This window comes from Salvelinus namaycush, chromosome 14 (assembly GCF_016432855.1).
Source record: "Salvelinus namaycush isolate Seneca chromosome 14, SaNama_1.0, whole genome shotgun sequence".
NCBI lineage: Eukaryota > Metazoa > Chordata > Actinopteri > Salmoniformes > Salmonidae > Salvelinus > Salvelinus namaycush.
The window spans coordinates 17,243,604-17,257,147 of record NC_052320.1 but is presented as its reverse complement, the minus strand read 5'-3'; positions in this window follow the sequence as shown (position 1 = coordinate 17,257,147).

Below are 13,544 nucleotides of genomic sequence, written 5' to 3'. Positions count from 1 at the left end.
TATTATCGCAAGTCATTGACAAAGTGTCACTTATACTCGCTGTCAGTTGTATATTTAAAATGGCAGACTTTAGCAATGACTCCCCAGCTAAATATAGGTTAAATAAAGTATACCAACATGAACTTGTTTGCAGGTCTAAAGTCTAGGAGGTTGACTGGGGTTGGAGGATGTGCATCACACAACACCACTAGTTTTATATTGCCTTACATTTGTTGTAAAACTTCAACCATGACAGGAAGATCAAATTGTTTAGCAGCAGCAACGTCTTGGTGAGCGTCTTGGTTTGCTGGCATACAACTCATCCCTGAATTGATTTACTGAGGCTGATGGCCAGTTATGAATTTTCGGGTCACAACAAGGTCAAAGAGTAGGAATGGGGACCAACAAATGGTAGCAATTCGAATAATCAAAAGCATTTATTTAATCCTATTCCTTACCATATTGCACCCAGGCCAGTATCCTCCACATAGATGCTAACACATCGACCTTCATGTAATTTGGAAGAGAGTATTTATGCTACACATTTACTACACATTCATGCTGCAATATGCTACATATGCTTCATATCCTTGTGAAAGGCTAAATACAGTGCCTTTGGAAAGTTTCCATACCCCTAAACTTTTTCCATATTTTGTTATGTTACAACCTTATTCTAAAATGGATACAAAAAAAGTGGGCAGAAATGGTTGTCTTTCTGGAAGGTTCTCCCATCTCCACAGAGGAACTCTAGAGCGCTGTCAGATTGACCATCGGGTTCTTGGTCACCTCCCTGACCAAGGCCCTTCTCCCCCGATTGCTCAGTTTGGCCGGGCGGCCAGCTCTAGGAAAATTCTTGGTGGTTCCAAACATCTTCCATTTAAAAATGATGGAGGCCACTGTGTTCTTGGGGACCTTCAATGCTGCAGACATTTTTTCGTACCCTTCCCCAGATCTGTGCCTTGACACGATCCTGTCTCGGAGCTCAACGGTCAATTCCTTCGACCTCGTGTCTTGGTTTTTGCTCTGACATGCACGGTCAACTTTGGGACCTTATATAGACAGGTGTGTGCCTTTCCAAATCATGTCCAATTAATTGAATTTACCATAGATAAATGGAAACGGGATGCACCTGAGCTCAATTTGGAGTCACATAGCAAAAGGTCTGAATACTTACAGTTGAAGTCGGAAGTTTACATACACCTTAGCCAAATACATTTAAACTCAGTTTTCACAATTCCTGACATTTAATCCTAATAAATATTCCCTGTCTTAGGTCAGTTAAGATCACCACTTTATTTTAAAAATGTGAAATGTCCGAATAATAGTAGAGAGAATGATTTATTTCAGCTTTTATATATTTCATCACATTCCCAGTGGGTCAGAAGTTTACATACACTCAATTAGTATTTGGTAGCATTGCCTTTAAATTGTTTAACTTGGGTCAAACATTTTGGGTAGCCTTCCACAACCTTCCCATAATAAGTTGGGTGAATTTTGGCCCAATCCTCCTGACAGAGCTGCTGTAACTTAGTTAGGTTTGTAGGCCTCCTTGCTCGCACACACTTTTTCAGTTCTGCCCACAAATTTTCTATGGAATTGATGTCAGGCCTTTGTGATGGCCACTCCAATACCCTGACTTTGTTGTCCTTAAGCCATTTTGCCACAACTTTGGAAGTATGCTTGGGGTCATTGTCCATTTGGAATATCCATTTGCGACCAAGCTTAACCTTCCTGACTGATGTCTTGAGATGTTACTTCAATATATCCACATAATTTTCCTTCCTCATGGTGCCATCTAGTTAGTGAAGTGCATCAGTCCCTCCAGCAGCAAAGCACCCCCACAACATGATGCTGCCACCCCTGTGCTTCACGGTTGGGATGGTGTTCTTCGGCTTGCAAGCATCCCCCTTTTTCCTCCAAACATAACAATGGTCATTATCAGTTATATTTTTGTTTCATCAGACCAGAGGACATTTCTCCAAAAAGTACGATCTTTGTTCCCATGTGCAGTTGCAAACCATAGTCTGGCTTTTTTATGGCGGTTTTGGAGCAGTGGCTTCTTCCTTGCTGAGTGGCCTTTCAGGTTATGTCGATATAGGACTTGTTTAACTGTGGATATAGATACTTTTGTACCCGTTTCCTCCAGCATCTTCACAGGGTCCTTTGCTGTTGTTCTGGGATTGATTTGCACTTTTCGCACCAAAGTACATTCATCTCTAGGAGACAGAACGCATCTCCTTCCTGAGTGGTATGACCGCTGCGTGGTCCCATGGTGTTTATACTTGTGTACTATTTTTTGTACAGATGAACGTGGTACTTTCAGGCGTTTGGAAATTGCTCCCAAGGATGAACCAGACTTGTGGATGTCTACAATTTATTTCCTGAGGTCTTGGCTGATTTCTTTTGATTTTCCCATGATGTCAAGCAAAGAGGCACTGAGTTTGAAGGTAGGCCTCAAATACATCTACAGGTACAAAAAAAATCTACAGGTACAAAAAAAAAAAAAAAAAAAGTATGAATGTATGTACTTGTAAGTCGCTCTGGATAAGAGCGTCTGCTAAATGACTTAAATGTAATGTAAATGTACACCTCCAATTGACTCAAATTATGTCAATTAGCCTATCAGAAGCTTCTAAAGCCATGACATCATTTTCTGGAATTTTCCAAGCTGTTTAAAGGCACAGTCAACTTAGTGTATGTAAACTTCTGACCCACTGGAATTGTGATACAGTGAATTATAAGTGAAATAATCTGTCTGTAAACAATTGTTGGAAAAATTACTTGTGTCATGCACAAAGTAGATGTCCTAACCGACTTGCCAAAACTATAGTTTGTTAACAAGAAATGTGTGGAGTGGTTGAAAAACAAGTTTTAATGACTCCAACCTAAGTGTATGTAAACTTTCGACTTCAACTGTATGTAAATAAGGGATTTCTATTTATTTATTTATACATTTGCAAAAATGTCTACAAACCTGTTTTTTCTTTGTCATTATGGGGTATTGTGTGTAGATTGCGGAGGATTTTTATTTATTTAAACCATTTTAGAATACGGCTGTAACGTAACAAAATGTGGAAAAAGTCATGGGGTCTGAATATATTCCGAAGGCAACGTAGTTCCATGTGTGTGAAAGTGGATAAACTGTGCCCAAAATTGAACAACTTGCTGGGTTCATATTGTGTAACTGATTTGCCAAGTCTATTCCTTGGAGCGGAGATGCTGGTTGAGTCATGGCCCCTGAGAAATACTGTATATGTTTTTATAAAAGGCATTGATTAACGACAATCAGCCTGCACACTTCCTCTTTCAAGGTTACACCAACACACAAGTAACGTTTTAGGTAATTGTCAACTAACAATGTCAACAAACTAACATCCTTGCAGAGATTTGTAAGGCGGTTGTTAAATTTCAACTACATTGTAATTTGAATGAGGCTGAAGATGGTGGTTTTCCATGGTTGGTAGAACTGGTTCTGCCAAAGTTGTCACAAGCAGAATTATAAGAATTGGTGTCTATTGCAAACAAAGTATTATTTTTTATTCAATCTCTCAAATATTTGGTTAAGAAACCTGGTCTAACTATCACAATCACTATTTGTTACATACTACTATTATACTATATATATCTTTTAAAGTGTTAATACTGTATATTGTTTTTATTATATCCCAGAGTTATAATCCACAACTACATCATCAAAATATCACATCTAATGAAGTACCGCTTGCGTACTAACGCTCTGATTATAGTGGGGTTGAGGTTGTTGACTTTAAACACTAGATGGTGCACATACGTTGCATTTCCTTTAGCTTACCTTAAAAAAAAATGTGAACCCCATTTTTTGTTGAGGATACATTATCATGTATAGGTACATTATCCATTTCAAATTATACTTTTATGAAACATGTACCCATAGATTGCCACTAAAAATAAAAAAAACTGTGGGGGGGGGGGGGGCAGTGGAGCACGTAGACAGCTTCAGTTCCTCTGTGTCCAAATCACTAGACTTAAAATAGTCCAAACACACACGCACAGTTGTGAAGAAGTCACGAACATCACTGCTAGGTATGGCAATAGCACCACCCTCGATCGCATGGAGCTACAGAGGGTTGTGCGGACCGCCCAGTACATCACTGGGAACAAGCTTCCTGCCATGCAGGACCTATATATCAGGCGGTGTGAAAAGAAGGCCTGGAAAATCTTCATAGGCTCCAACCACCCAAGCCATAGACTATTTTCTCTGCTGCCGCACGGCAAGAGGTACCAGTACATCAAGTGTGACACAAACAGGCTCTTGAACAGCTTCTATCCTCAAGCAATACAACTGATAAATGGCTAACAAAATAGCTACACAGACTGAGTTAGCCTTGTATCTTTATTGACCTTTTATTTCAGTATTTGGACTCTCTCTATGCACACTGACAGGGCCTACACACACACACTGTCACTCCATCATCTGCTCACTCACACATAATATGCACACACATGTCTTTTTTGTCATTTAGCAGATGCTCTTATCCAGAGCGACTTACAGTACTGTGTGCATACATTGTCATACTATTTTCGTGCATACATTTATACTGACTCTACACACCCGCACACATACAAGCTGCTGCTACTCTGTTTATCTTATATCCTGTTGCCTAGTCACCTTACCCCAATACATATTGACCTCCACAACTCCAGTATCCCTGCACATGTAAATATGGTATCGGAACTGACTTTTTTAATATTTCCTTTATATAGTATGCATACTTACTTACTTTGTGTATTTCATATTACTTGTGTTTTTTTTCTAGTAATACAATGTTATTGATTATTGCATTGTTGGGTTTTAAATTAGCAAGAAAGGAATTTCACTATACGTGTGCATGTGACATTAAAACTTGAAACTCATATTTTTCCATACTCTGTTCCAGTTAACTTAAAGGGTTGTTCAGATTCAATTAGGTCTGTGGACCATACTTTTTTAATGGCTAGCTTAGAATATGAGCTTTCCAAAAGTTGTTTACACTGTATATTATAGAGATCAGTCCTTTAGGGAGCCCAGATAATTGATTTATAAATCCCATCATTGGATGGTTGGGTGGTTGCATTTTGTCAACATGAAATTACATTTACTGCTCAGTAATTGTATCCAATGAAATTAAATGCCAATTATGGCAATATCAACATAAAGACGGCCCTTCTTCATAAGATTGGCGAAAAAATGTAGAAATGAAATAAGATTATGACACAGAATGATTTATTTAGCCATAGTAGATGTTCTGTAAATAGATTTAGTGAAGAGAAAATATGCTGATTAATCCTGCAAGTCAGATGTCTCTAATACTGAATGTTTCTGAGATGAACACTTTTACACTCTGAATAGAAGACAAACTTTGTCACGTATCTTGATCCATGCGTTATCGATCATATTAAATGAAAACAAACTGAGTTCTGGCAGACAGTTTTTCATTTTCTCTGCAGGATTAATGCCCATGAATCAACCTCTAATATTTTTTCTCTTTGTCACCTCTTTTGTCTCGGTGTGTCGCATATAGGCACACATTCGCTCACACACACAACATTTTTTTCTGTTGAAGCCTTCTGACATTTAGTATGCTGGCCACATCAACATCAGTAGCCGGGCATAAACTAGAGAGAAGCGGTTCAGGCCTCTCAACTCCGTCTCATCTCCATAGTCTGACATTTAGCCAACACTTAATCAGAGGCCTAAGACAGTGCGAGGTCAAACTGTGTATGGAATCTTAATCTGCTAGTTTCACTTTTTTACTCCCGGCCCCCTATTCTTCCTCACTGTTTTTGCTGCGGGTCTCTCTTGTATTTCCCCCAGGGTTCTAGTAAGACTGGCTGCAGTAAGGGGGAGGGACTGCAGATTGTTTTGCTGTTGAAGCTGTCACTGTAATAAGAAGGAGAACATGTTGCCTCACTTCTTTCATCAAGAGACATTTATACTGCTATAACTCACACCAGCCCTACAATCCCTTAAGATAATGTAGCTAGTGCTATTGACATTTATCTAAAAGTACATTTTAATGTAGGCCTACTTTGAAATTAGAATTGACTAAAATGCCTAAAGAGAAGAGTGCCAATGATTTTTAAAGAGTAAACAAGTTATAAGACTAAAGATTTGTTGTCCCAACCAGACAGGGCTCCATTCTGAGGTAATGTTCAGATTGTCCAGAGAGCTATAACGATAAGCCATAAATGTCCATGTTCAATTTAGTTTCTAAATGGGCTCTGGAATTGAAATTGACTCTTCACGCTTCTAGCAATGGAGAATCTGTCACTCACCTTCCAGTGCTTTGGAGGGCACAGAGACATGAGTTGTGTCAAACCTGGCCCCACCCCTCCCCTCAGACAGAGATACCCCCATGCTACCCCTTTCCAAGGCCAAAAATAGAGTCAAGGATATGTTGAATGCAAAAGACAGGCAGCTGAGCAATAGCATAATGTTAGCACTGCAGAGCAAAATAGCACTACCACTCAGGAAAAAAAACTGAAAACCTATTTTATTGAAGTCTTGTAAACTATTTTCCTAATTCTGAATGCGAGGTAGAAGCTAATTTAATCAGGTTCTTAAGTGGCAGCAACAAATGCCTGCAAGTTCTCCATCTTTACAGGACCTTGGCGGTTGCAATGAATGAATCCTAGGGTTTCCAGTGTATTACAATATGACAGACTTAAAATAACAACATGATGCAAGATGAATTATCCAAAAGACTAATATGAGCCGTTTTTGTAACCATGGTTCATAGAAACAAGTCAACTAATGTATCAGTCTCAGGGATGGGGGTCAAAATGTGGTTGAATGTGAGAAGTGTCACTTACAGTAGAAAATGGCTGTGGTCAAATGAGCATGAAGCATAATTCCTTGAAAAGTCCTCCCATGATATCCTTATACTAGATTAAAGTTCAGTGAAGCAGCTCTGATCACCCAAGCTGTCACATGGTTTGATGCTGGAGAGATGAAGCAGGTGCGGGGAGTAAAACATTTAATAAAGACGGACATAGAACGAGACAGGAACAGCGTCAGCAAACCAATGTTAAAGACAAAAACAATACAATGCAGCAGCGGGGAACAGAGCTGGGGAACTGACAAATATAGGGGAGGAAATTAACAGGTGATAAGTGAGTCCAGGTGAGTCCAATAACGCTGATGTGCGTGACGAGGGAAGGCAGGTGTGCGTGATGGATGGTAGGAGTGCGTGATGCAGGGCAACCTAGCGCCCTCAAGCGCCAGGGGGAGGGAAGAGCGGGAGCAGACGTGACACAAGCACTGCTGTCAGAAAAATACCCACCCAGTGTTCCTAAAGAATCAAAGTCCAATCAGATGCAGAGGCCTCAGAAGATAATCAGATGTGCCAGCTAGTTTCCCCTAGCTGGCACACAGGTTTACAACAGCAACAATGGCTATTCTGTGGTGCCATTCCATTAACTCTTCAACGTTGCTCATAGAAATCGTAATCAATAATTTCTTAGAGTAAGATTTCACCTAATTGAACAACAGTAAAACTGGAACAACTGATGTCAAAGGACACGAATGAACCCCCCAAAAAACAGTTAAGATTAGGCAGCCTAGTCACTGCTGCATCATACACTGAGTGTACCAAACACTAGGAACACCTTCCTAATATTGAGTTGCACCCCCAACTTTCGCCCTCAGAACAAGCTCATTTCGTCAGGGCATGGACTCTACAAGGTGTTGAAAGTGTTCCACAGGGATGCTGGCCCATGTTGACTCCAACGTTTCAAACAGTTGTGTCAAGTTGACTGGATGTCCTTTGGGTGGTGGACCATTCTTGCTACACAAGGAAACTGTTGAGCGTGAAAACCCCATCATCGTTGCATTTCTTGACACACTGGTGAGCCTGGCACCTACTACCATACATCGGCACATATTTTCTTTTGTCTTGAACATTCACCCTCTGAATGGCACACATACACAATACATGTCTCAATTGTCTAAAATTTTCTTTAACCGGTCTCCTCCCATTCATCTACACTGATTGAAATGGATTTAACAAGTGACATCAATAAGGGATAATAGCTTTCACCTGGATTCACCTCGCCAGTCTGTCATAGAAAGAAATATTTTGTATACTCAGTGTAAGTCCATTATCATATCAAGATCCTCTTTAAGACATACTTTTAGATTATTTTGAAGAGCCACAACATTAAAATTGTTCTTGACAAAGCAAGCAACCTTTTATCAAAGGTATTTTTTACAGTATCTTTTAAGTGCTCATGTTGGAGGTGAGTTCATGGCTGAAAACCCAGATGTTTTATGTGGTTGAAAGCAACAGGTGAACTATAGTGAACTCTAGTTTGGATGTAACACTAGGCTAGATTGATGTGTGAATAATGTATACATATCATGCACAAAAGGCATAAGCGTTTTAACAATTTACATGGATGAACATACAGGGCATTCGGAAAGTAATCAGACCCCTTAACTTTTTCCACATTTTGCTACGTTACAGCCTTATCTTAAAATAGATTAAATTGTTTTCCCTCATCAATCTACACGCAATACCCCATAATGACAAAGCAAAAATGGGATTTGAGAAATTATTGCAAATGTATAAAACTATACAACTGAAATATCACATTTACATAAGTATTCAGACCCTTTACTCAGTACTTTGTTGAAGCACCTTTGGCAGTGATTACAGCCTCGAGTCTTCTTGGGTGTGACTCTACAAGCTTGGCACACCTGTATTTGAGGAGTTTCTCCCATTCTTCTCTGCTGATCCTCTCAAGCTCTGTCAGGTTGAATGGGGAGCGTTGCTGCACAGCTATTTTCAAGTCTCTCTAGAGATGTTCGATCGGGTTCAAGTCTGGCCTTTGTCTGGGCCACTCAAGGACATTCAGAAACTTGTCCCGAAGCCACTCCTGCTTTGTCTTGGCTGTGTGCTTAGAGTCGTTGTCCTGTTGGAAGGTGAACCTTCGCCCCAGTCTGAGGTCCTGAGCTCTCTGGAGCAGGTTTTCATCAAGGATCTCTCTGTACTTTGCTCCACTCATCTTTCCCTCGATCCTGACTAGTCTCCTAGTCACTGCCGCTGAAAACATCCCCACAGTATGATGCTGCCACCACCATGATTCACTGTAGGGATGGTGCCAGGTTTCCTCCAGACGTGACACTTGGCATTCATGCCAAAGAGTTCAATCTTGGTTTCATCAGACCAGAAAATCTTGTTTCTTATGATCTGAGAGTCCTTTAGGTGCTTTTTGGCAAACTCCAAGTGGGCTGTCATGTGCCTCTTACTGTGGAGTGGCTTCCGTCTGGCTACTCTACCATAAAAGGCCTGATTGGTAGAGTGCTGCAGAGATGGTTGTCCTTCTGGAAGGTTCTCCCCTCTCCACAGAGGAACTCTGGAGCTCTGTCAGAGTGACCATCGGGTTCTTGGTCACCTCCCTGACTAAGGCCCTTCTCCCCCGATTACTCAGCTTGGCCGGGCGGCCAGCTCTAGGAATAGTCTTGGTGGTTCCAAACTTCTTCCATTTAAGAACGATGGAGGCCACTGTGTTCTTGGGGACCTTCCAATGCTGCAGAAATATTTTGGTACCCTTCCCCAGATCTTTTCCTCAACACAATCCTGTCTCGGAGCTCTACGAACAATTCCTTCGACCTCATGTCTTGGTTTTTGCTCTGATATGCACTGTCAACTGTGGGACCTTATATAGACAGGTGTGTGCCTTTCAAAATCATGTCCAATCAATTGAATTTACCACAAGTGGACTCCAATCAAGTTTTAGAAACATCTCAAGGATGATCAATTGAAACAGGATGCACCTGAGCTCAATTTCAAGTCTCATAACAAAGGGTCTGAAACCTTATTTACACAAGTAATCTGTTTTATATTTTCAATAAATTTGCTAAAATTTCAAAAAACCTGTTTTCACTTTGTCATTCTGGGGTATTGTGTGTAAATTGATGAGGAAAAATGTTTTGTTTAATCAATTTTAGAGTAAGGCTGTAACGTAACAAAATGTGAAAAAAGGGAAGGGGTCTGAATACTTTCTGAATGTACTGAATACATCTGTATTGTGCGTTAGTAATAGAGATTCAATCTAAACAGCAGAAAGCTCCATTAGTTCACTGCATTTGTTGCCAGACTCAGGGATATTAGGGGTGGTGCGGATTAGAATACAACTAGCATTGTTGTTTACCTGGATATATGCTATCACACAACAGAAAAACAAACCACCAGATGATACATAGCACATAACAGTCTAGTAAGTGTTTTTTTTTTTTTTTACACACATCTGGATAGTCTATTGTGATTTATTCTCCTCCATTGTAAGATTTATCTGTGTCTCTACCTTCCCTCCTCCCCTCCCCTCCCCTGCACCCAGTGGTAGTGAGTGGGGCAGTGAAGCGTGTCTTAGTGAGACCTGGTGAATAGTAATGAACTGAGCCTGTATGTCTATTTGATGGAAAGGGAGAAGGAGAGACAGAATAGAGTCGGGTCTGGGGCTGGCAGCGGCAGGGAGACAGTGAAACTGGGTTTTTCTTGAAGCATTGATGCGGTACAAGCTGTGATCTGAATGTACAGGGAGCCGGGGAGAAGAGGAGGGATGAAGATTCATTTCTCCCCACCATCTAACCATTCTCCAACACACTCTCTTCTCCTTTTCCTCATCAGTCTTGTACTACAGAGCTGATCAAGATGTCGTGACATTTTACATGTTAGTTATTTAGCAGACACCCTTACCTAGAGCGACTTACAGTAGTGAGTGCATCCATGTTCATTTTTTTCCCTTACTAGTCGCAATGTGGGCATTGAACCCACAACCCTGGCATTGCAAGCGCCATGCTCTACCAACTGAGCCTCATGGGACATCGTGACCTAAACCTTTTTACTAATTAAATCTTCAACAATTCACACACATTTCTTCTTCCCTCTGGTTTCTTGCCCTTTATTTCTCTCCCCTTCCACTTACGTATACAGTAGCTCATATTCTCCCCCCTTCCCTTCACCCCATTTTCTCAAAGGGGAATGTGTTAACAGGGGAGGCGGATGGAAGGAGGGAGAAGAAAGCTGAGAGAGAGAGTGTGAATGTGGCTCAGAGAGGGGCATAGCACCTGCTGGCTTCATCCCTGCACACTACATTCTTCCTCTGCCAGTGATGGACTGTTTAAGGGGACAAAGAAGGAATAAAGAAGGCCTGAACAAAGAATAGTGAAAAAGCTCTTTGAGGAATGAGGATTTTCCTGCATTGATTTGAGTCCCAGTGCTTCTCTGACATGTTTGGATTGCCTGCTCTTTTCTTCCCTGTAAATCCACAAATTTTCTGTGCTGGGAGTAGATGTCGAAGTTCATGTCAATTTCGGCAGTTATAATCTAACAGATTAAACAAAATGTAAATTTTTTTCCAATCTGGATGTTGATAAACTAAGATTCTTTGAGAATAATCAGCAGCCGCCCACTGCCTGCAAGGATCAACTGGAGTGCTATGGTTGAAAGGAAGGGGACACAATAGACACCCCCCTACCTCAACCCTCTCTTTTATCCTCTGCATCCCTCCTCTTCTCCCCGGCTCCAACACACATGGGCACACTGCCAACTCGGAATCTTAAGAACTCTCATTCAAAGAAACCCCCTAAAATAAGGACTTGTTAAAAGCCAGGACACATTCTCTCTCCCAGTCCTTGTGTTTTTCCCCTTTCATTTCCCCATGTGAAGAGGGATTTTTGCTTGATTATTCTCCATCATGGCAACTGGGGTTTCTAAAATTGCCATTCCAGCAGCATTTCGTCAGATTTGTGAATTTATGAGTATTGTCAGCAATTGATCCTCCAAAAGTCTCTCTCTCTCTCTCTTTCAGTTTTCATTCTGCTTTACTCCCTCGGTCTCTCCAGTCTTCTCTCGCCTCCTGCTTACACATTAACTCCTCCCCCCCACTACCCATTGTCTCTCTACAGTATCAGGCTGAGGGGATGCCATAGCCTACTCGCTCCAGCGAGGACACAGCCAGAAGATGAGGAAATGGAGGTAAGTGAAAGATTTATTACATCGAATAAATCTGCCCATCAGTAAACTGTGGGCTTAGGGCTAGTGTGTGAAAGCTACTTGTCCATGTTTTGATAATTGTTATCTGGTTGTATGAAAAAGGCAGCTTCAAATAAGAAGATCTTACTGTTGTTCTTCTGCTTACAGAATGCAGTGTTTGGTCTGTGATAGTGACTGTGTAGTCTGACAGTAGTAGGTGCATGTGTATTGAATGAATAGTGGGTTGCAATGTGACTCGCTAGACATTTGATTGCTCTCCCTTATTCCTGTGTATTAGCGAAACAAGCAAATACCTCTGTGAGATGGAGTTTAAAACACAACTGCAAATAATGGAATGTATCGTATCCTGCACTGTAATAGTGAAGGGCAACCCAGAACCTCTGCACTTAGAATCTCTTTTATCTTCATTTTGTTTTGTCCATTACTCCACAGTATGTATGTGATTACATTCCACACAGACATATATTACATGCACACTGACATACACTTCTGGTGTGTCTGACAGTGTGACAATGACTTCAATTGGCTCCCAGTGGAGATGAAACGTTGTAGGATGTTTGGGATTAGTGCTAATCCTCCTGGCTGTGCTTCCCTGAGATTCACCTTATCGTCTGGCCAGTGTCTGACACACAGCAGAGCAGAGGCCTTGCTAATTTATGCCTGGACATGCATCAGTAGGCTCCCTGGCGTTATGGGATCTGGAGGAGGGAGGGGGCCAGAGGAGGCTGTCAACCCAAGGTTTGAATTGGGTGTCTGGGGAAAGGAGACTTATTAGGGGTGTGAGAGCTCACTGCCTTCCAAAAAAGTGAGCAGGGAATATTCTCACCAATAATAGCCATCTAATGTCTGCCGGACAAATGAATGATCACCCTGGCTGGCTGGGAGACTATTAGAACAGAATAATAATGAGATGGGACAACAGTACAATGACAGGCAAGATGGTACAGTAAGTTACTAGAACATTGTCATATAATTTTAGGTACTGTAGGGCCTTCATATCTAAAGCATTAATTCCAGGTACAAAGGACAGTGCAAATCAAGCTCTGAATGTACTGTAGCCTTAGTTCTATTGCATTTTGGCCTGTCCTCTGTACACTTTCTGTCTTAAGATGGCCTGACTCTTTTGCACCTATAATACAGCTATATACACTGAGTGTACCAAACATTAGGAACACCTTCCTAATATTAAGTATTAACTTTTATCCTCAGAACAGCCTCAATTTGTCAAGGCATGTACTCTACAAGGTGTCGAAAGCGTTCCACAGGGATGCTGGCCCATGTTGACTCCAATGCTTCCCATAGTTGTGTCAAGTTGGCTGGATGTCCTTTGGGTGGTGGACCATTCTTGATACATACAGGAAATTTAAACTGAAAATGAAAAACCCAGCAGCATTGCAGTTCTTGACACAAACCGGTGTGCCTGGCACCTAATACCATACCCCGTTCAAAGGCACTTAAATCTTTTGTCTTGCCCATTCACCCTCTGAATGGCACACATACACAATTCACATACACGGTCCCGTGTGGCTCAGTTGGTAGAGCATGGCG